The 24,799-nt window shown below is 41.2% G+C and overlaps 1 protein-coding gene and 1 long non-coding RNA gene across 3 annotated transcripts in view; both read right to left on the reverse strand.

The window, feature by feature from the left end:
* Nucleotides 1-24,799, reverse strand: part of CACNA1C (calcium voltage-gated channel subunit alpha1 C) — a 721,739-nt gene that overhangs the window by 298,164 nt on the left and 398,776 nt on the right. The gene's annotated exons all lie outside the window — the stretch shown is intronic.
* On the reverse strand, nucleotides 17,938-22,434 carry LOC122460860. The gene is made up of 3 exons (XR_006282433.1): nucleotides 22,387-22,434; nucleotides 20,927-21,058; nucleotides 17,938-18,327 (listed from the first exon to the last, which is right to left on the reverse strand). It is a non-coding gene; the product is annotated as an uncharacterized LOC122460860 (long non-coding RNA).

The following is a 24,799-nucleotide window of genomic DNA, read 5'->3' on the forward strand; positions in this document are numbered from 1 at the left end:
TTTAAGGAACTGGCTGAAGAGATCTGAATCATTAGCGATTATCTTTGAAAACTCATGGACGACAGGAGAGATCCCAAAGGACTGGAAAAGGGCAAACATAGTACCTATCTATAAAAAGGGGAATAAGGACAACCCAGGAAGTTATAGACCAGTCAGTTTAACTTCAGTACCAGGAAAGACAATAGAGCAAATAATCAATTTGTAAGCACCTAGAAGATAATAAGGTGATAAGTAACAGTCAACATGGATTTGTCAAGAATAAAGTATATCAAACCAACTTAATATCCTTCTTTGACAGGATAACAAGCCTTGTGGATGGGGGAAGCAGTAGATGTCGTGTATCTCAACATTAGTAAAGCTTTGATAGTATCTCACATGACATTCTCATGAACAAATTAAGGAAATATAGCCTAGGATGAACCTACTATAAGGTGGGTGCACAACTGGTTGGAAAACCATACTCAGAAAGTAGTTACCAATGGTCCACAATCAAGCTGGAAGGGCATATCAAGTGGGGTCCTGCAGGGACCTGTTCTGGGTCCAGTTCTATTCAATCTCTTCATAAATAATTTGGATAATAGCATTGAGAGTACACTTATACCGTTTGAGAACAATACCAAGTTGAGAGGGGTTGCAAGTGCTTTGGGGGACAGGATTAGAATTCAAAATGATCTTGACAAACTGGAGAAATTGTTTGAAACAAACAGGATAAATGCAAAGTACTATTCTTAGGAAGGAACGATCAATTGCATAAATACAAAATGGGAAATGACTGCCACACTGGGATGTTAGCTGGAGTGTTGTAAGCAAGCCATAAATAGTAATTTTTTCCACTCGACTCAGCACTGATAAGGCCTCAACTGGAGTACTGTGTCCAGCTCTGGGTACCATACTTCAGGAAAGATGTTGAAAAATTGGAGATAGTCCAGAGGAGAACAACAAAAATGATTAAAGGTCTAGAAAACATGACCTATAAGGAAAGGTTGAAAAAACAGTTTGTTTAGTCTGGAGAAGAGAAGATTGAGGGGAGACATGATAGCAGTCTTCAAGAACATAAAAGGTTGTTATGAAGAGAAGGGTGATAAATTGTTCCCCTTAACAACTGAAAACAGGACAAGAAGTAAAGGGCTTAAATTGCAGGAAGGGAGATTTAGGTTAGACATTAGGAAGTTTGTCCTAACTGTAAGAATACTGTAACAAGTTACCTAGGGATGTCACTGGGGGTTTTTAAGAAAGGTTAGACACACACCTGTCAGGGATGATCTAGACAATACTTAGTTCTGCCTCAATGCAGGGGACTGGACTAGATGACCTCTGCATATCTCTTCCAGTCCTACATTTCTTTGATTTAACCATTAATAGACTCTAAAGAGCCATCGTTTTTCTTTTAAATCACCCATCAAAGGCCCTTCATTGTGGTGCCTTGTTCTTCTAACCAAGGATGGCTAGACATACTCTATTACCAAACAATACTATTGCTGAGTTATCCAAAGTAGGTCACTTATTGCACAAAAGCGACATCGGGAGTGCCTTTCCCACCCTTAATCTCCCCAGAAGTTCAGGGCCTGAATTCAAATGCATTCTCATTTAGACAGCTAGATGGCTTATTCATTCATCACTTCAGATGGCCTATTTTACCACTTGCTCTCTGATCGCTGAGCTTAAAATCAAGATCTGGGGAACTGTGGTACACTGGATACAGAAGAGAATAGAAAGTCAGACCTCACGTTCTGTTCCCAGCTCTGCCACTGACTTACTGTGTAATCATATCATGACATCTTGCAGACTGAGCCATTGCTATCCTTGTTTCCTAAAAGGACTCATGTCTCAATGTGTGCACCAATGATATTACTTCAATCACAGCTATGGTAATAGTTCATTAATTATAGCATTCAACTTGGAGAATATAAAACTATTATGTTTTAGTTCTATTTAGGTTCTTATACTACGCTCATCACTGAGGTATCTGAGCATCTAGGTACTATTTCAATATAGGTGGGACAAGCAGGCTGTGTTTGGGTCCTGATTCAGATTAGGTATGCGCCAGTGATGTGGTTTGGGTTGAGGGCCTAATCAGGTCTAGGAATTGAGTTTTGGTTCAAATTAGATAGTGCCTATATTGCATGAATTATTCTTCCCAAATTTCAGTCCTATAAGTCCTATAAGAAATCCTATAAGTTCAGCAGATCTTTCAAAATTTCTCCTATATTGCCCTAAAACTTAGCAATAATGGCTGTTCTCTAGATTCTGGCTATATATGAGCTAATGGTAGAAAATAGGTCCCTTCTGGGTTTTTTTGGACAGGATGGGATCTGGAGATTCAAATCCAAACCTCTAAAATACAAAGAAATTCAGATTCTACTTTCAAGTTCATTATTTCAATTAAACAAAAAGTAACAGCTACGCTATATTCTTATCACACTGATCTGACTTTCCCCTCTTCTCACATTGGCCAGGCTGGAATTCCCCCTGTGCAGAGGGCCAGCCTTAGGCCTCTAATCATTTAAATCCTCAACATAAGGATTAAGTTGTTCATTGGCCTTGTGCTGTTTTTTCGACAAGGGGAAATTTCAAGGGTGAAATTTTTTGCAGGTTTCCCTTAGCTGGTTTTGGACACAGATGCAGTCCAGAAAATTCTCCCAGGGTTATAACAGCCATTTGTGGTGGTATCCTAAATTGCCCAAGGCACCAACCAGTGATTAACGACAGAATACCAGAGGCATCTATTTAAATCAAAGTGGCTTCAGTATGACAGCTACATCTAATAGATCATCATGGAGCGTATCGTGTCTCATTTGGCTCCCTAAATTACTCATATGAATTGCACATTGGCTGCCCACCACACTCAGGGGTTTGGATTCACTCACAAGCTCAAATGAGATACAGGAATCTACAAGCCATAAAACATTTCAGAGCTCCATTTTATTAACAACACTTTATTATTATTATTTAAACAATCCCATGCAGCCTAACCCTTTTGAACTTGAAAACATGTTGGTGTTAAGTTGTCAAACACTTCCCTGTCGAGGAAGAACAATGAATACACTATGCATAGGAAGGGAATTTTTGAATAACCCATAACGCTAATGCCCCCTATAGAGGTTTCTAACAGTGCTTCCTTGCTGACCATTTGTGCAGGATGCTACACAAGCTATCATGATCACAGTGTTGTCAAGTCTCATGATTTTATTTTCTCTCATGCTGTGATTTTTTTTTTGAAAGCCCCAGTTCCTGGATGCATCTAGTTACTGAGAACCTCATTTTCATAATATTAAAAAAAATAAAATTTGTAGCCTCTGTGGTTGCAGAGAAAAGTTTGAAAATGTGAACCCTAGAAATTCGAACTGCAGAAATCAATCTCATGACTTTGGGGAGCTGACTCATGATTTTTTAATGCTTGGGGTTGGCAATACTGTGATCATAATACTTCCACCCTGTAGTTCTGTCCTGGCTCCCTATGAATAAGTGCATTGACTACGGAAGCCTCCTGCTTTGCTTGTGTTTAAGGGTCATATTTTCAAAAGAGCTCAGATCCACTTTAGGCATTATCAGCTGGGCTCAATCTCGTTATAGGTCAGGTATGGCCACCACCTTCCATACAGACTAAACACAAAGACAGCCTTGCAATCAGATAGCTGAAACAGACCCATGGAAAACGTGAGTGGAAGTTGAATCACCTGACTAAAAGGGTTTCAAATGCAGGGCTAGGATTTGGATTGGTGGAACTGTTTTTGTTCTGTATGTGAGAGAAAGAAAGACACAGCACAAAGCTGAAGTACCACAGGACAAGAAACAGAAGAGAAGACAAGGAGGCTCAGCCTGGAACCAAGATGTGGGGCCTTGCAAAAAACCTAGACAGACAGAATGCTGGCTTAAAGAGTTTGATGCTTTGAGCAAGGAAAGTGTTTCCTACCACTTGACTCCTACTGTGTTCAAAGAAATAGGATTTTGTGCATTCTTTTTAAATAATCAAAATTGCATCAAAGAAATACCAGACTATCATCAAGTTCTCCTCCAAACTGGAACCACCTACAAGACCCAAGTTTTTGGATAGCCACCTGGGTCAAAATGGCTAGCAGGCACCCTAATGTGTGTCCAGATTTCCCAAGGGCATGTTGGGTGCGGAGGTCTTTTGAAAATCTGGCACTAAATTCCTTAGTGGTGAGAAAAGCTGATAGGCAGTCTGAAAACTGAGATGTGACAGGTGTCTGGTCTTTCAGAAAATCCCTTCTTAACAAGGTCACAATCCTGCAAGTTACTGAGTGATTCCAGAATGTTGCAGGCTGTGTTGAAATGCCCTGTTGAAGCCAGTGTAAGTTTTGCCACAATCTTCATGGGAAAAAGGATCACCTTCTTATTGTGTTGACTAAAGGCCATTCACCATCACATAGTGTTCCCTTTGTGACACTTAGATGATGTAAAGTGTGTGCAAACCTCCTCTAAATCCCCTGATGGGGATACTACAGAATGGGGGAGTTCCCAGCAAGAATGGAGCCAGCAGATCTACATACTATGCCTCTCTCCTAGCATCCCCTGGAACAGGGGCTGTATTGCGAGCAAAAAGGGGCAGGCAGGGGAAATGTACAGAGCTCAAAGCATTTTGGCAATCCCCAGTTGGTATTCGATGCCTAAGGAACAGCCAACTAGCACAGTTTAGAGCAGCTGTAAAATTGCTTGAAACTGCTCCAGGGTCAGAGCAGAGAATCAGGGAGCTGTAACTGACTCCCTGATGAGAATATGGCCCCGAGGAAGTGCTGTGCTGGCCCAGTGAGCATAGAACTTTCTTCTTCAGTAACCTAGTACAGCCCATCTCTCCCCGCTTTTAAAATACATCTTTCAGAGGCATTTTAATCTGATAATTTGTGTATTTTATGATGCTTTAATTTAATGTTTTTAACCTGCTATGATTCTTTTATAATTGTTTATGCAGAGCAGTGAATGTCTCAGCAGGGAGTGCTTTATAAATAAATGGAGATATAAATAATCTAACTTCTCCCTTCTGAAATTTCTAATCAAACAAGGTGGCCCTAAGGTCCCATTCTTCCTGTTTTAAGGCTATGTGTCTTTCTTTCACTTGCTTTTTGTGTGCGTGTATGACCTTTCCTTTTCATGAGTAATAGAAGGGCATATTTCACATTCTGTTCACATTGCTTACAGCAGACAGAAAAACACAATTGGAGGGAAAGAAAAATGAGAGCCCTTGTAGCTTCTTCTCCAACTATCTTTCCTTTTACAGCGCAAAGAATTTGAGGTTCTGTTTACTACTCTGTAATTTTATGTTATTTGTTTGCTGCTTGAATGGACAGGGCACATAAAGAGAGCCATAAGTATCCGACAACCGAACCTCATTATCTTATCTTAATGGAAAGCTAATTGGATGATTAAAAACTGATCTGCTTCATGGGAAAAAATTAGTGGGTGCTCTGCACCTACCAGCAGCCAGGCTCCTGTTTGGCAGCCTAGCAAGCTCTGGGAGGGAGGGGGGAGGAGCAACAGGAACGTGGCATGCTAAGGGCAGGAGGCAGAGAAGAGGCAGGGATTTGGGGAAGGGGTTGAGCATCCTCTGGTGCAAGCAGAAGTTGGTGCCTATACTGTGAATAGAGATGAGTGAGGTTCTTGAACAGACAGAACTTAAAAGTCCTGCTGCAAAGTAACCAGCTTTTCTTTAGGAAAAGAGAGAAATTAAAGATACACTGTTTTAGCAGTCACTGCTAATTTATCCTCCAGGAAGTTGAGATTCTGGGCCTGATTTTCACAAAGTCTTTTTTTCCAGGTATATACAGTGTACTGTAGGTTTGTTCACCTTCTAGTCATTAGCATCTGTGAATGCAGGGGATGGAGTCTAACAGCTGTATGCACACAGTTATTCAAATCTATCAAATGCATTCACAGTTGATTTAGGGATGCTCACACATGGAGACCAATTTGAAACGTCTTAGGAAAAAAAAAATCACACACTGTGTCTTTAGAAAAAGACTCATTACAGAAGTATACCACCACCACTTAGGAAAGGAATATGAATACACTAGCCATAGCGAACACACCTTATGACACTTTTGCTTTAAAAATTCAAGTATATTCCTCTGAAGATACATAAGTACATATAGGTGTGTGTACACATACACATTTAGATTATAAAATCTTTAGAGTAGGAAATGTTTATTAATATAAGGCACCTAGCATGCTTATGGATATTGAAAAAAGTAAAATGCACACACCTCTCATTTTGAAGAAAATTCTGCTCACTTTCCTATATAAAATTTCCAATGAAGATAGGGAATGTTTTGAAACAGCAAGGTGAATAGCATTTAAACCCTTACAGTAAAAGGCACATTACGAGAAGCAGAGTAAAATGTTGCTGGTCAAAGAAAAATCACATCTAATTTAGACACATGCTTCCTGGAAGCAAGTCTGGATTAATTGAAATATTTCTGTTTGTTAATTTATATATACTTGAAGAGTTAATTTAAAGACTAAGCTGTAATTTTATTTTCTTTTAATCACATTTTTTAGAAGCATGGTTAGGCTTCTACAAACTGAATTGCCCTGGAAACAAGCAGATGATGGATTACAGTGGTATAATTTTAATTCCTTTATCCGATTTCCACTGTTTTAGAATTAATTTACATTTGCAGTTAGATGGTCATTCAATAGAAAGCCACCTCTTCTTATTCTCCTCTAAGGACCATATTATGGCCTCACCTCTCTGCACATGGCTCCCATTAACAACCACTCATATGCACCAGGCTGAGGCCAGAATTTGGCCTGCAAAGTCTGTAAATCGCTGTTTTCTCATGGCATTACAGGTGCCAATCCTTAGGGTTCCTGAACAGTTCTGACATCAAGCTACTGACATTAGCCTAAAGTTGTCTCTGGGTTAGGTGATACCTCTGGATTCCAGTAGTTAAACCCTAGAATTCTAGTGGTTCCATACTGAGCTTAAAAAAAAAAAGTTGCCAACTAGAAAATTTAGAGATTTTGAAATTTCTTACTAATGAAAAATTGATGTTTTTCATTTGAAACTGTCTGAAAGGAAAAATGTGAACATTTTCAATTAGAAATTAAAGTTGAATTCATCCAAAATGTTGACACTTGCTCAAAGGTAGGAAGTCCAAGAGTGGCTATTTTGAGTTTATTTCTCAGCGTGGCAGTAGGCAAGGGAAGCCAAAGGGAGGGTGCATGGTCTTCAGTTTAACCCCAAGTCACAGCAAAACAAAGCAAAAATAATCCCCCCGTGCATTGTGGATGGGGGAGAAATTAGGAGAAGGTGGAACAGGAAAATTATGTGAAAGAAATGGCTGCACTTGCTTGATAGCCTAGAGATAGAAGAGGGTTGCCTTCCAACATCTGGAAGCATTTCTTTGGTCGCAGGGAAGTCAGATTTGGCTTCCTGCAATCACTATAAGGAGGAGAGAGGGGTTCACATATTAGCAAGGAGCAAGAGTCAGGGGCCAGTGAAGCCACCTCTGGAGGAGGTGCCTAGAGTTCTTGGGAGGTATTTTGAGGACCACAAGCAGCAAGCCATGCCTGTTCCTCACCCCAACACTGGCTCAGTTCCCATCCATTCTTCCATTCCTGGATGGAGTCCCAATCAGTGGTTTCTAGTCCACTCTCAGTGCAAGAGCCAAGTACTGCTGCACCCAGACCCCTTTTGGGAGAAATCTATGGCGTGGATTAGCACCATGGGGTGAGGGGAGGAAGTAAATTTTAGAGGAAAACGTGGCCCTGGAAGAGAAGAATTGCAGCATCTAATGACAAAAACACCAGCCTCAAATCCCTATTCTCTCATGTCAAAGGTTTGGGGGTATGACGACAGCCTACAGGAAACCCCATTAGCAGACAGCAAGGCCCACAGTATGTAAGGTCTGCCCAGAACCCCTATGTATTGAAAAACTCAGGCAAAGAGCTGCAGCTTGCAATGATCAGTGAGACAAACAGCCTACAATCTGTTCCCTCTTCCCACAGAAGAGATAAAGGAGGTTTATGGCTCAGTAGCCCTATAGGGAACCCCATAAGGCAACAGTCATTTAATGTACCTGGGCCTAGTGCCTAATCCCAATCCAAACAGAACAGCATTTCACAGTCTGATTTGCTGTTCAACCAACCTGAATACATGCCCTCCCAGTATTTACAGGTACACTTATCCACTCATGCACCACACCAGTGTGACAAAACTCTGTCACCAATCACAAGTGAAAGTGACAAAACAATTTCTGCAAAATTTAAAAAGCCATTTTCTTTAGAAAAATGTCAGTTAAATTCTGTTTTAATGGAATTCATCAAATTGGGAAATTTTGAAGAAAACTAGGCTGTCAATTAACTCATGTGATTAATCACAATTAATTTTGAGTTAATTAGTTTTAATTGCTGTGTTAATAGACTACTAATTGAAAGTTAATTTTTGTATGTTCTACATTTGAGTATACTCATTTCAATTATAACAGAATACAAAGTGCACAGTGCTCACTTTATTATTTTTATTACTATTTCTTGTTTGCCATTTTAAAGTGCAAATTTGTATTTTTCAGTTCACCAATACAAGTACTGTACTCAGTAGCAGCCGTGTTAGTCTGTATTCACAAAAAGAAAAGGAGTACTTGTGGCACCTTAGAGACTAACAAATTTATTAGAGCATAAGCTTTCGTGAGCTACAGCTCACTTCATCGGATGCATTTGGTGGAAAAAACAGAGGAGAGATTTATATACACACACAGAACATGAAACAATGGGTTTATCATACACACTGTAAGGAGAGTGATCACTTAAGATAAGCCATCACCAGCAGCGGGGGGGGGGGGGGGGGGAGGAGGAGGAAAACCTTTCATGGTGACAAGCAAGGTAGGCTAATTCCAGCAGTTAACAAGAATATCAGAGGAACAGTGGGGGGTGGGGTGGGAGGGAGAAATACCATGGGGAAATAGTTTTACTTTGTGTAATGACTCATCCATTCCCAGTCTCTATTCAAGCCTAAGTTAATTGTATCCAGTTTGCAAATTAATTCCAATTCAGCAGTCTCTCCTTGGAGTCTGGTTTTGAAGCTTTTTTGTTGAAGTAGAGCCACTCTAAGATCTGTGATTGAGAGACCAGAGAGATTGAAGTGTTCTCCAACTGGTTTTTGAATGTTATAATTCTTGATGTCTGATTTGTGTCCATTCATTCTTTTACGTAGAGACTGTCCAGTTTGGCCAATGTACATGGCAGAGGGGCATTGCTGGCACATGATGGCATATATCACATTGGTAGATGCGCAGGTGAACGAGCCTCTGATAGTGTGGCTGATGTGATTAGGCCCTATGATGGTATCCCCTGAATAGATGTGGACAGAGTTGGCAACGGGCTTTGTTGCAAGGATAGGTTCCTGGGTTGGTGGTTCTGTTGTGTGGTGTGTGGTTGCTGGTGAGTATTTGCTTCAGATTGGGGGGCTGTCTGTAAGCAAGGACTGGTCTGTCTCCCAAGATCTGTGAGAGTGATGGGTCGTCCTTCAGGATAGGTTGTAGATCCTTGATGATGCGTTGGAGAGGTTTTAGTTGGGGGCTGAAGGTGATGGCTAGTGGCGTTCTGTTGTTTTCTTTGTTGGGCCTGTCCTGTAGTAGGTGACTTCTGGGTACTCTTCTGGCTCTGTCAATCTGTTTCTTCACTTCAGCAGGTGGGTATTGTAGTTGTAGGAATGCATGATAGAGATCTTGTAGGTGTTGGTCTCTGTCTGAGGGGTTGGAGCAAATGCGGTTATATCGTAGCGCTTGGCTATAGACAATGGATCGAGTGGTATGATCTGGATGAAAGCTAGAGGCATGTAGGTAGGAATAGCGGTCAGTAGGTTTCCGATATAGGGTGGTGTTTATGTGACCATCGCTTATTAGCACCGTAGTGTCCAGGAAGTGGATCTCTTGTGTGGACTGGTCCAGGCTGAGGTTGATGGTGGGATGGAAATTGTTGAAATCATGGTGGAATTCCTCAAGAGCTTCTTTTCCATGGGTCCAGATGATGAAGATGTCGTCAATGTAGCGCAAGTAGAGTAGGGGCATTAGGGGACGAGAGCTGAGGAAGCGTTGTTCTAAGTCAGCCATAAAAATGTTGGCATACTGTGGGGCCATGCGGGTACCCATCGCAGTGTCGCTGATTTGAAGGTATACATTGTCCCCAAATGTGAAATAGTTATGGGTGAGGACAAAGTCAAAGTTCAGCCACCAGGTTAGCCGTGACAGTATCAGGGATACTGTTCCTGATGGCTTGTAGTCCATCTGTGTGGAATGTTGGTGTAGAGGGCTTCTACATCCATAGTGGCTAGGATGGTGTTTTTAGGAAGATCACCAATGGACTGTAGTTTCCTCAGGAAGTCAGTGGTGTCTCGAAGATAGCTGGGAGTGCTGGTAACGAAGGGCCTGAGGAGGGAGTCTACATAGCCAGACAATCCTGCTGTCAGGGTGCCAATGCCTGAGATGATGGGACGTCCAGGATTTCCAGGTTTATGGATCTTGGGTAGCAGATAGAATACCCCAGGTCAGGGCTCCAGGGGTGTGTCTGTGCGGATTTGTTCTTGTGCTTTTTTCTTTTGGTAACTCTCAGTGATTGATGATCTTCCTAAAAACACCATCCTAGCCACTATGGATGTAGAAGCCCTCTACACCAACATTCCACACAGATGGACTACAAGCCGTCAGGAACAGTATCCCTGATACTGTCACGGCTAACCTGGTGGCTGAACTTTGACTTTGTCCTCACCCATAACTATTTCACATTTGGGGACAATGTATACCTTCAAATCAGCGACACTGCGATGGGTACCCGCATGGCCCCACAGTATGCCAACATTTTTATGGCTGACTTAGAACAACGCTTCCTCAGCTCTCGTCCCCTAATGCCCCTACTCTACTTGCGCTACATTGACGACATCTTCATCATCTGGACCCATGGAAAAGAAGCTCTTGAGGAATTCCACCATGATTTCAACAATTTCCATCCCACCATCAACCTCAGCCTGGACCAGTCCACACAAGAGATCCACTTCCTGGACACTACGGTGCTAATAAGCGATGGTCACATAAACACCACCCTATATCGGAAACCTACTGACCGCTATTCCTACCTACATGCCTCTAGCTTTCATCCAGATCATACCACTCGATCCATTGTCTATAGCCAAGCGCTACGATATAACCGCATTTGCTCCAACCCCTCAGACAGAGACCAACACCTACAAGATCTCTATCATGCATTCCTACAACTACAATACCCACCTGCTGAAGTGAAGAAACAGATTGACAGAGCCAGAAGAGTACCCAGAAGTCACCTACTACAGGACAGGCCCAACAAAGAAAACAACAGAACGCCACTAGCCATCACCTTCAGCCCCCAACTAAAACCTCTCCAACGCATCATCAAGGATCTACAACCTATCCTGAAGGACGACCCATCACTCTCACAGATCTTGGGAGACAGGCCAGTCCTTGCTTACAGACAGCCCCCCCAATCTGAAGCAAATACTCACCAGCAACCACACACCACACAACAGAACCACTAACCCAGGAACCTATCCTTGCAACAAAGCCTGTTGCCAACTCTGTCCACATATCTATTCAGGGGACACCATCATAGGGCCTAATCACATCAGCCACACTATCAGAGGCTCGTTCACCTGCGCATCTACCAATGTGATATATGCCATCATGTGCCAGCAATGCCCCTCTGCCATGTACATTGGCCAAACTGGACAGTCTCTACGTAAAAGAATGAATGGACACAAATCAGACATCAAGAATTATAACATTCAAAAACCAGTTGGAGAACACTTCAATCTCTCTGGTCTCTCGATCACAGATCTTAGAGTGGCTCTACTTCAACAAAAAAGCTTCAAAACCAGACTCCAAGGAGAGACTGCTGAATTGGAATTAATTTGCAAACTGGATACAATTAACTTAGGCTTGAATAGAGACTGGGAATGGATGAGTCATTACACAAAGTAAAACTATTTCCCCATGGTATTTCTCCCTCCCACCCCACCCCCCACTGTTCCTCTGATATTCTTGTTAACTGCTGGAATTAGCCTACCTTGCTTGTCACCATGAAAGGTTTTCCTCCCCCTCCCCCCCCCCGCTGCTGGTGATGGCTTATCTTAAGTGATCACTCTCCTTACAGTGTGTATGATAAACCCATTGTTTCATGTTCTGTGTGTGTGTGTGTGTGTGTGTGTGTGTATAAATCTCTCCTCTGTTTTTTCCACCAAATGCATCCGATGAAGTGAGCTGTAGCTCACGAAAGCTTATGCTCTAATAAATTTGTTAGTCTCTAAGGTGCCACAAGTACTCCTTTTCTTTTTGCGAAGTACTGTACTGTAATCTCTTTATTATGCAAGTGCAACTTACAAATGTAGATTTTTGTTGTTACATAACTGCACTCAAAAACAGAACAATGCAAAACTGTAGTGCCTACAAATCCACTCAGTCCTACTTCTTGATCAGCCAATCACTAAGACAAACAAGATAGTTCACTTTTATGGGAGATAATGCTGCCCTCTTATTTATGTCACCCAAAAGTGAGAATAGGTGTTTGCATGGCACTTTTGTAACTGGCATTGCAAGGTATTTATGTGCCAGTTGTGCTAAACATTCATATGCCCCTTCATGCTTTGGCCACCATTCCAGAGGACATGCTTCTATGCTGATGATGCTTAAAAATAATCATTAATTTGTGACTGAACTCCTTGGGGATCAGTTGAATGTCTCCTACTCTGTTTTACCCACATTTTGCCATATATTTCATGTTATAGCAGTCTTGGATGAAGACCCAGTACAATGTTCATTTTAAGAACACTTTCACTGCAGATTGGACAAAACACAAGAAGGTACCAATGTGAGATTTCTAAAAACAGCTACAACACTGGACCCAAGATTTAAGTATCTGAAGTGCCTTCCAAAATCTGCGAGAGATGAGGTGTAGAGCATGCTTTCCGAAGTCTTAAAAGACCAACACTTCAATGCGGAAACTACAGAATCCAAACCACCAAAAAAAAAAAAAACAAACCAAACCCACACAATAAACCTTCTGCTGGTGGCAACTGACTCAGATGATGAAAATGAACATGTGGCGGTCTGCACTGCTTTAGATGGTTATTGAGCAGAACCTATTATTGGCATGGATGCATGTCCTCTGGAATGGTGGTTGAAGCATGAAGGGACATATGAATCTTTAGTGCACCTGGCACATAGATATCTTGTGACGCCAGCTACAATAGTGCCATGTGAATGCCTGTTCTCACTTTCAGGTGCCATTGTAAACAAGCGGGCAGCATTATCTCCTGCAAATGTAAAAAAAACTTGTTTGTCTGAGCAATTGGCTGAACAAGAAGTAAGACTGAGTAGATGTGTAGGGTCTAAAGTTTTAGATTGACCTTACAAATGTAGAATTATGTACAAAGAATAACTGCATTCAAAAATAAAACAACTTTAATGATAAAGAGATTTCACTACAGTACTTGTACTAGGTGAATTGAAAAATACTATTTGTTTTTTACAGTAAAAATATTTGTAATCAAAAATATAAAGTGAGCACTGTACACTGTATTCTGTGTTGTAATTGAAGTCAATTTCAAAATATAGCAAATATCCAAAACTATTTAAAAATGGTATATTATAACATTACGAGTAATTGTGATTAAATGTTTATATACTCGCTTGACAGCCCCAAAAAAAACAAGTTTTCAAGAAACGTTTCCCCCTATTTCAAACAGTAACTAATAGGACTACATGGGGTGTACATCTTTTTTTCCTGGCCAAATTCTATCCCTCAAATCTCTATTCTCAGCTATTGGATGAGCTTCCTGGCTAGACAACATCTCCCCAGTGATTGAACTGGTGTTCTGCATCATACCACCAAATTGGATCATGGCGAATGTAGTCAGCCAGGTAGCTCAGTCGATAGAAGAGAATGGGGACATGAGACAGCTGAACTACAACACAAATTGGAGTAGAAATATTTTGATTCAGCTCAAAACACTGAAACAAAACAATTCATTTCAATAAAAGAAAGTGTCAAAAAGTGTTCTGACATTTCCAAACTCAAAGTCTTTTGGAACTTCCCATTCTAAAAAAAAACCCCAAAAAACAAACACCATTTCAAATTGGGATGAAAATAATGTTTGGAATATCAGAATTTGCTATGGGATGGAAATTTGGGTTTTAAAATAGTTCTACTAGTAGAGGAGAGGAAATCTGAGATAGGCTGAAACAAATCCAAGGAGAGATTTAAAGACGAGGATGATTTTGAACAGAATTTCAAAATGAATGAGGAGCGTTGTCATGCTGTATTTAACCATTTTTGGTATCTGTGACCAGTCTGGCAGCAGCATTCTACACATGTTGGTGTCCAGAAAGCTGAAAACTGGTGTGACCATTGAGAAAAGAGTTGTAGAAGTTTGGGCAAGAGGACAGGACAGCTTGGGTGTGAGGATTTCACAATGGGTAAGGATGTGGATAGGTATGTATACATTTTCCTAGTTATCCTAAACCCCTAAAAATCTTCATGGTCACCAAGAAAAGATTAAAAATGAAATAACTGGAAAAACTGACAGTAGGTGGTCCAGTGGTGGAATTCTACTAGTCAGACAATATAATAAATTACAGGATACTAAAGGAAATTCAGTCAGCCTGATCAGCTTCTAGTTAGTTTGCAAAAGATTTCTCTCCATGCCCACTCCCTGCGAAGTATTTTCTCTATATACTGTAGGCTGTGGGAAATTCTGTTCAGAGTCAAAATTAGATTTCAGATAGCCTGTCCATGGATTCTAAATCCTAACCCTAACCAGAATCCCCTTTCTGTGACATTTCAAATGAATCCTTATTATGCTAATGGCTCAGGAGATCACCCCTGGGGAATTGATCTCCAGGAACTCATCCAGATTTCCTCTATGTCAGACAGACTAGAGCTCTGGACTCTCGCACTTTGCAAAATGGATTGAGATTTCAAAGGTTGTGTGTTCACTTGATGAAGATAAGATGTCATGCTTTGCTTAGCATCTGAGGGCAGGCAGCGGAGGAGAGGACTGCACAGTTGAGGATGAGTAATGCAAATGAAAATGAAAATGCAAACAGGATTGATATTGTTCTGCCTGAAAATTTTTAATGCTGTAAATGGTATACGCTGCTGCACTGGATCCCTTCCAAGTTCTGTATCCTTACTTGTTGTTCCTGCTAATCTGTAATACACTGAATCCATTTTTTGCCATTCTGTTGGCTAAGTGCCAACTTGCATCCCAGAAATAAAAGGCTGCCGATACTTGTACTTGAACTCTCATTTTGGTGCATAAATGTTTTCTTGTGCTCAATACGTATCCCCTCATAACCTTGCAGGCTCTGCACATGGTCATCCTGTGACATTCTCTGGCTGTTTACCCCCCTGCTTCTTGTACAGTTTTAGGTCATGCACATCAAAGCTGGGTTTATTTCTGCCAGTGCAAAAGTGGCAGGAGCTGATGAATTCCTGAATGCTGTTGCAAGAGAAATATTCTCTTATCACGCTGTTATCTCCCAACCAAACATGCAATAATTATATTTTAGACTTCAAATCCCACATTAGAGTTCAAGAGATCATTCTAAAATACATATTGAAGGTTGCAAAATACTTTAAACAGTTTTACCTGTAATACCAATGGGATTAAGCTAAAGTTCCCTTGTAACATAATATAGTTTGAGAAATTAAAGCCAAGAACATTGATCCTGTAAGTGCTTTACAAAATTTGAATGGACCAAATTCTGAATGAACTCCTTAGTTGGACAAAACTCCCACTGACTTCAGTGAGAATTTTGTACACATAAGAACTGAACAAACAATTTGGAAGTGCATAAGGATGTGGCCCATTAATACCAGAAATATTCTTATATTGACATTTAAAAAGAATTGTCTTGATTTAGGTAGGTTTTGTTATTTTCCCTTCATTGCCTCCTATCGCAGCAGTGTACTAATTCAGGAGAGCCGCAAAGTGAAACTGACTAGCAACACAAATTAAACAAAAAAAATCTCTAGTGTCAGAGCAGAACACAGGACAAAAAAATAAATAAATAGCTAATGATGGGAAAACAAATTAGATTTTAATAATTCAGTTGTAGTGATCTAGGGTATTAGTAACATGTGGAAACAGTTTTGTTTTGTTTTTTTAAGCAGTGATGGGGGATGTACAGTTGCCCCCAACTTTACTAGGATTTGTGGGTGCACAGTATTTGCAGCTGCTCAAAATTGTTGAAACAACTCAATAAAATATGGCCTTTTGATTGAATTTCTGCAAAAATTTTAGCTCTGGCTAAAGTTTTGGTTTTTTGATGGGAAAATTTGTCAGTTTTGGGTTTCTATTTTCCCCCCCTCATTGTAATTAGTTCCATATTTGCCTCCATCGCTTTCTGTAGAGAAGCGCAAGAAGCCTTCCTCAGCTAACCTGTCAGAGGACTGCATCAATACCATGCATCTAATTATCTCCTTTCTAGCAAGAATATGCTATTTCTCTTTCTTTCACAATATCTGTCACCCTCACATCCTTTGTTTCTCCCCCCACCTTTCCCTCCCACTTTGTCTTGCTTTGCTTTATTTCAATCTCTGTTCTTGGCAACAAGAAGCTGACACATGATAAACAAATTAGACTGTCATTCCACTGGCCTTTGACAACAGGACCATAGAATAGAGTAATCTAATGAGTTTCTTTAATTTTAATTAGTTTTCTTTCTGCAATCATTCCTTTAATGAAAAGTTCAATTACACATAATGGATGCCATTAGCCTTGTTGTACTAGAAGCTCAGCTCAACTATCATACAAGCACAGGGAAGCAGAGACAATGGCACAGAAGTATTTTACAGAAAAATTCAATGGGGCAAATTCATCCTAACACAAGTTCCCTAAAAATCAACGAACAAGTTCACTAGTAATGAGTTTGTCCCATTAATTTAGCTCTTTAAATCATCTAAATATTGGTTCACCACAAGTAGGGGAGAGGAGATGTTTGGGTTTTGAGTTTAGCCCATTTGAACAAAGGGTTGCCAGGTGTCTGGTTTTTGACCCAGAATGCCTGATCGAAAAGAGATCCTGGCGGCTCCGGTCAGCACTGCTGACAGGCCGTTAAAAGTCCAGTCAGTGGTGCAGCAGGGCTAAGGCAGGCTCTCTTCTTGCCGTGGATCTGTACAGCTCCTGGAAGCAGCAGCATGTCCCCACTCTGGCACCTACATGTAGGAGCCGCCAGGGGGCTCTGTGCACTGCCCCAAGTGCCAGCTTTGCTGCTCCTATTGACCAGGAACCATGGCCAACGGGAGCTGCAGGGATACTGCAGCATGCAGAACCATCTGGCTGCGCCTCTGCATAGGAGCCAGAGATGGAACGTGCTGCTGCTTCCAGAAGCTGCCAGAGGTAAATGCCATCTGGAGCCTGCACCTCTGACCCTCTTCTATGTCCCAACCCCTTCCCCTAAGCCTGATCCCCCTCCTGCCTTCCAAACCCCTCAGCCCAGAGCCCCCTTCTATACCCCAAATCTCTCATCCCTGCCCCCCTCTGCCCACAGGCAGAGCCCTCACCCCCTCAACCCAATCCCCTTCTGCCCTCCAAACCCCTCAGTCCCAGCCCAGAAGACCCTCCTGCACCTCAAGTCCCTCCCCAGAGCCTGCACCCCAACCCCCACCCCAGCTCTGATCCCTCTCCTGCCCTCTGAACCCCTCAGTCCCAGCCTGGGGCTCCCTCCTACACTCTAAACCCCTCATCCCCAGCCCCACCCACCCCCCTGCACCAGCCTGGAGCCCCCTCCTCACCCTGACCACTCATTTCCAGCCCCAGCCCTCACCCCCTCCTGCATCCCAACCCACTGTCTCAGCCCAGAGCCCCACTCTGAACACCTCATTTCTGGCCCCATCCAGGAGCCTGCACCCACAGCTGGAGTCCTCACCCCAACTCCTTGAGCCAGCCCAGTGAAAATGAGTAAGTGAATGTGGGGAGAGTGAGCAACAGAAGGAGTGGGGGGATGGAGTAAGGGAAAGGCCTTGGAGAAGGGGCAGGGGTGCTCCCCCCCGCAAGTAGAAAGTTGGCAACCTTATTTGAACTGAAACCCCTTCTTCCTGAGCTTCAAAGCTGGGGCTGAAGAAATGCAGGCTGCACCTATATTTGTTTCGTTTCATTACAAATACCACCACTACATTTTGTTTCAATATAAAATGTCTAAAGAGCACTTAGCTTGCATCAAACTTGAAACATTTAAATTGTGGCAAGAACTGTCATCCATGGTTGCTTTTGGTGGCCTCAGGGTTTTGGGGTCTTTTTTGGCTGAATTTCTCCTCCAGTCTTATGCTGGTGTTAAATGACCACTGTAGGGGAGAAAAAACTATATCAAATCCACAAAAGGGATACTGGAGGAAAAAAGGAAACAATCCTCTTGTATTGAAAGATCAAATAGAAAAATTGCTTGCAGCCCCAAATGTGTCACCCCTTCTCCTGGTTTTGGATCAGATGTTGGGGGAGTAGTTTAAGTCATCAGTTTGTTCCCTCAGTCCCAGAACCAGCTAAGGACCAACCTGGCCCCCTACACTTTACAGCTGCCAAAAGGCTTCTCAGTCTTCCAAGTTACCCTTAAAACAGTTAATGTAGCATCACCATCTGTCAGGAACACAACTCCCTGTTCTTTATGTGTTTGTTCCAGAAATACTCAGGTATTCACAGCAAAAAAGCCTCTCAATATTGTTTAACTTAAAATTGTTAAGTAAATCTACATATGAATTCTGTTAATAATTTGGGATCTTTTTAAAATATTAGTTACTTTTTTGGGGGTGGAATAGAGACTTCCACTCCTGGATGATCAGCTTTACTGTCACCACATGCAGTTGTACAGTCTCTCCCCATCACTAGGGCACTGTATTAAATAGCTTTTTCCACTTCTCTAGCGTACCTCTGGGTTACCTTGTAAAGGCCAAAGTTAATCAGAGGGGATTTTTCCCCCCTTTTTTCCAGAGAATTTTAAGCACTGATTTGAATGATCCTCAGTTGGGTTGGTGATATTTAGGCTAGAAAGTTCCTCTTCCTCATTGGACCTGCCCTCAGGAGGGCATTTAGGAACATGACCTGGTGAATGTTTAGTCTTCTTTTGATCAGGCCCCTCAGACCCCCTTTTGCAGAGACACAAGCTTCACTGAGCATATTTTTAATTAATCCTGGATTTAGAGAAATGTGGGGATTTGTGGATTGCTGAACTCCTTCTGTCTCTGGAGCAATGTCAGAGTTTCTTTGATGCCAGTGGCCAAGGATATTGACATTTAATTGAGACTTTGGCTTAGCCTCCTGGGGTTACTAATTTCTCTCAATTGGAGGAGTTTTCAAAACAATCCTACTACTTTGTAGTAATAGAGCATCTTTCATCCAAGGCCTGCAAAAGACTTTACAAATACTAGTGAATGAATTAAGCTACAAGTCACACTGCCACTGAGAAAGGGAGTTCTCCCTTTCACAAATGGAGAAAACTGAACAGAGACATTAAGGCCAACACTTCCAAAGGGGTCCATTGATTTTGGCCCCCTCAGATGCTGACTGCCTAATGAGACAACCTGGACTCGATTTCAGAGATGCTAAGTATTCACAGGCACCCCTGACCTAAGTTGGTGTTTTGGTTGCTTAAAACCTCTAGAACTTAAGCCATAAGAGATGAGGTAATTAAAAAACAAAACAAAAACAAGACACTGATTAATATATTACATCATACATTACTTATTCAGGGTCAAGTTAACTTTCAAAACCTGGATAAAGATAGAAGAGGAGGCTCCCTTGTTAGCAAGACACTGAGTATGCTAAGCAAGGTGGCCAACTTTCTAAATACCCATCTTCTTTTTGGTGCTTCTCTTGTGTACATACTTAATGAGACAGTTTTTCCATTACACAGACAGTCCATATTCTACTAGATCAGTTTCAGAGGAAAAAGTTGTCACTTTCTCCAATAATGTGCAATACCAAGTCTAGCTGCTAACAAACAATTTTACCTTTCTGTTCAGAAAAGTAAATTCCTTATTAGGGCATCAAATATAGCTCCCTTGACCAGCTAGGAAGCTAGTGTTTTATCATAAATGAATCTCTTTAATAGTTTTCTCCCAAAACCAACTATTTCCCAGACAGAACCTCCACATCTACAAGTACATCTTTCCCTACAAAGGTGCCAGCAGAGCTCCTCCCTAGTAGCAAAACTAGGATGAATCTTAACTGGAGTAAAATATCTACAATAATTTATAAAAATTCTGTTACGAGCTACACAAATTGAAGACATTTATCCCATTTCCCATATAGTGACCCACTCATCCAGATCAATTTCTCTGTCCAAGTTCCTTTCCCATCTGGGTTGTTTTCTTATCAAGGTATTTTTCAGTGAAAATTAAATTAAGCCTTTGTTGCAGCTTGCTCCTGGGTCAATTCCTCAAATGTGGTTAAAGGTCTAGATAGATCCTTGGGGTATCAAGATTTAAACAACAAAACATTAGAGTTGTAAATATTAAAAATATAGGAGCTTTATATTATTGACATTACATATCTTGATAGGATTTCAAATCAAGACCCAGGAACAGATGTTCCAATTGAGTAATCTCAGCTCTCACCCACAGCAAATAGTCACTTGGATATTTCCTATGGATAAATTACTGATTAATTAAATTGACTATGGGAGAGAGCCTCAGAACAGGCATTTAAAAGTTTGCACAAAGCTGTACGGTGTCTAGATGAATGGATGATTTTTTTAATTTTTGGTGACCTAAATTTCAACAATTACTATGAAATAGTAATATTTGGTCTTCAGTCATGTTCAGTTTTACCCAGTGTTTGGATGGTCTATTGTTAGCCCCACTGATTACATCTTATTAATTGTGATGCTAATAAAAAAAATTAAGCTAGTCCACCCCATTTTGTAGGCTGATACAGGACTTTAGAACTCACCCTTTTTCTGTTATGTTTCCATGTGAATTGGATGTATAGCTCTCAACATCCAGATTCGTCTCCTGCCAGACATCCAACAGGTCCTCATTTTCTAAGTGACTCAAATTTAGACTTGCTCCTCCCAAATGCCAGCTGTATACATTCAATGGATCCAAAGTGGGAATAAGCACCTTGTCAAGCGCCCCCCCCACAAAAATCCCCTTCCCTAAATCTTTCTAAATCCCTAACTGATAAAAAGAAATTCGCCCTTGATTGGCAGCATATACATTGCTTAAGGTGAGAAGTTTACCTTTCAAGGTCCCCTTAAAATATATCTGCCCTCCGTATCTATGTATTGTACATAAACAATAAAAGAGAAGTGTTTAGCAAAGAGCATGTCCAGCCCTTTTCTATTAGATTGCCCTAGAGAGGCATATGGTAGCGGTGTCCAACAAGCATTCAGGTATTTATCATTTTTCTTCAAGCATGTTGTGTAACTAGATACTAGGAAAATCCTTTGTAGTGAGCAGCATACCCTTTTCATTAGATTGCTCATCCCCTTAACATTAAACAGTCAGGTCATTAATAAACTGCCCCACAAGTACCAAGCTTGCTCTTGTACAGTATATTACCCTTTGCCAAAAGGGGTGAGAATCCCCCCAGCCAGATCCCCATTACATTTGTTCCTCCTCTTTAAATAAGAGATTTTAGATAGTTACTAACAAATACAGTTTTTTAAAAAAAAGCAAAAGCAATGTGGGAATTTTAAACATCTATATTGTTGTAACCTGATCCTGAGTCCTTTTTATTAACATAATATTTAAATGCTGTTTTTTATGCTCTGTTTCCCTCCCTCCGCATTGTCCCATTACCACTTAGTCCCCTCTAGCTGTGGAGTCCAGGCTCTCTTTACTTCCCCTATGCCTGTGTTAGGTCCCTGTTGGAGTGGGGTTTTCTTAAGAACAAAGCCATATCTAAACTTAAGATCTGTAGAACACTGGGTATTACAAATTATACCATTTTGGAACTCACTTATTCTTAATTTTCCACCATAGGGGACTGCAGATGCACATCCTTACCTCTGGGGCATCTCTCTGTGCCCAGAGATGGCATTATAGGGGACTTTACCTCCCACTCACTCAGCCTCAAGGTTAAATCCCAGCTGGTGCCATTTTTAGACTCCCTTCCGGGATCTTCCAAGACTCAGCCCTTTGGTCAAGTCACACACAAGTCAGTCCCCTTCCTAGGTTAGCTAAGGTCCAACTCTAAATCAAATACTCAGAATTAATCTTTCAGTCCCTAGCAATCTCCACAAAATCCTCTGTTTGTCCTCCAGCAAGATTCCCCCACTACAGTCCTTCCCCAAAGAGTCAACAGCTTTCCTTATTCTCTACTGCAAAGCTTCTCCTGTAACCACTTACTCTTCTACCCTTCCTAGGCATCTCTTCAGCCCTAGCTTAGGCCCCCTCACAGCTCTCTACCTGCCTTCCTCAGGCTCTTCTGGAAGAGAAGGCTCCCCTTGTTCTTCCCTCCAAAATCTCCTCCCCTCTGCTGCCCTCTCAGCTCTATTTAAGGCCAAGCTCCACCTCTTCCAACCAACAGGCAATTAATCGATCAATCATAGCCCAGGTGCAGAGAATAGGTAATTGGGGTAATTTTCTAATTAAGCCCCATTACAGCCAGTTGTGGCCTCTAACTAGCTTGCCAGCTAATGCCAGAGGCTGAGGGATAGCTGCTAAATCCTGGGCAAGGCTGAGCCCAGCATGCCTCAAAGGACCAGCCAGCTCGCCTACCCGTGACAGTGGTGCTTCTCTAATTAATATATATTTTAGAATGTTTGTGAAAACTCTAAAATCAAACTTACTTCAATAGGGGGGATCTGGGTCTCCTGCTATTTTGTCATTAATGTTTATAATATAAACCACATTAAGTTAACTATAATTTTATAACCACACAGAGTAAAATATTCTGGGAGCTAGTCTATATTTCTTTATCATTTATATAATATTCGTTACTCATTGTAAAGTCTTAGTCCATATACTAAACTTGTTCTTCAGGTTCTGGACTTTTTCTTCTGCTTTCATTTTTTTCCTCTTTTTTTCAATTATTTCGATTCTTTCATCTAGATTAGTAATGCTGTCTGATTGCTTGTTTAACTCTGTTTCCATATCTGATATTTTCCCATTAATGTCACCAATTTCATATTTTTTTAATTGTTAATGTAAGCCTAGAACTCTTTCCTCATCTCCATATTCATCATTTTTTTTATTTCTAACAATAGTCCTGCAGGTCAGCCTTACTGACTGGATGCTTCTCCACCTGCCCCCATAGCTAGTTTGCTGGAGGGAGAATTACTCCCTTTCATGCCTTTGCTTTTTGGGGGGCAGGGAAAGTTGGGGGGAAATCTTTGTATTGGAGGATTTCTTTCCTTTCCCAAATATCTAGATCTTCTTTTCTTTACTTCTTGGTTGTTGGACCTCTCTCAAGATGGCTGCTGCTACATGTCCACTTATCTGTCTGATCTTTCCAAAATGGCCACTGCCACACTTCTTTCCCCAGTCACAATACAGTAGAACCTCAGTGTTATGAACACCTCAAGAATGGAGTTTGTTCATAACTCTGAAATGTTTGTAACTCTGAACAAAATGTTATGGTTGTTCTTTCAAAGTTTACAACTGAGCATTGACTTAATACAACTTTGAAACTTTACTATGAAGAAAAATGTTGCTTGTAACCATCTTAATTTAAATGAAACAAGCAGAGAAACAGTTTCCTCACCTTGTCAAATCTTTTTTTAAACTTTCCCTTTATTTTTTTTTTGTCGTTTACATTCAATACAGTACTGTACTGTATTTGCATTTTTTTTGGTCTCTGCTGCTGCCTGAGTGTGTACTTCCAGTTTCAAATGAGGTGTGTGCTTGACCTGTCACTTCATAACTCTGGTGCTCATAACGCTGGGTTCTAGTGTAGTACAATTTTAATTAATTAAAAAAAAACTCGTATTCATCCACTGTCTCTTTACGGGACAATGAGGGTCTAGTTGAACATCTCCAAGCTTGCAGTCATTTTTGATATGTATGGCAGGCTGATGACAGTGGATACTGTTACTGGATTTTCTCCTACAGAAGCTGTCTTCTGGGACTGGGTTCTGCCAGCTGTCTTCAGTCTTTGTTTTTTCTTTTAAAAAATCACTCCATGAGTGGCTATTCATACTTAGAACACAGATCTGGGGATTCAGGTTAGCTTAGTTCTTATCTTCTTAAATTGCTTTAATTTATTTCCTCTTTATTGCAGAGAACTGGATTAAACCATCATCTTGTTTGCTGGTTTAGCCACGCATCCATCTGTAGGAATTCTGATATGGGCACCCAAAAATGGAGGTGTCTAAAATTAGTGGACGCTTTTGGAAATTTGGGCTTAACTAGCATTCCCAAGGTTGTATGGCAAGTAAATGGCAGAGTTGTGACTAAAATGCGAAGGATGAAATTTTCAAAGCAGGAGATTTAGGACTTTTAGTTTCAATGGTACATATGTGACTAAGTCCCCTAGTCAGCTGTGAAAAATCTAAGTCTCAGTCCTCTAACCACTAGGTAACACTACCTCCCACCCTTTAAATAAAAATGCTCACAGTAGGGCAATGTTTGAGGCATGCTGGAGAAGCTTTCCTACCTCACTGGGGTATTGGGTAGCTTACTTCACTGATGTTTGTAAAGTGCACTGAGACACTCTGATCTATGGTGCTAAAGCAGTGCCTTTATTGTGTGGTGACATTTGAATTTCAGTGTGACCAAAAGTGCCAAAACATCACAAGAAAAACTTGTTCTTATGAGATTCTCCATCCACTTTTGCAGCCCAAGGGCAATAATCTTTCTATGCAGTGAAACCATCAGACTA

The sequence above is a fragment of the Dermochelys coriacea genome, chromosome 1 (assembly GCF_009764565.3).
Source record: "Dermochelys coriacea isolate rDerCor1 chromosome 1, rDerCor1.pri.v4, whole genome shotgun sequence".
Classification (NCBI taxonomy): Eukaryota; Metazoa; Chordata; order Testudines; family Dermochelyidae; genus Dermochelys; species Dermochelys coriacea.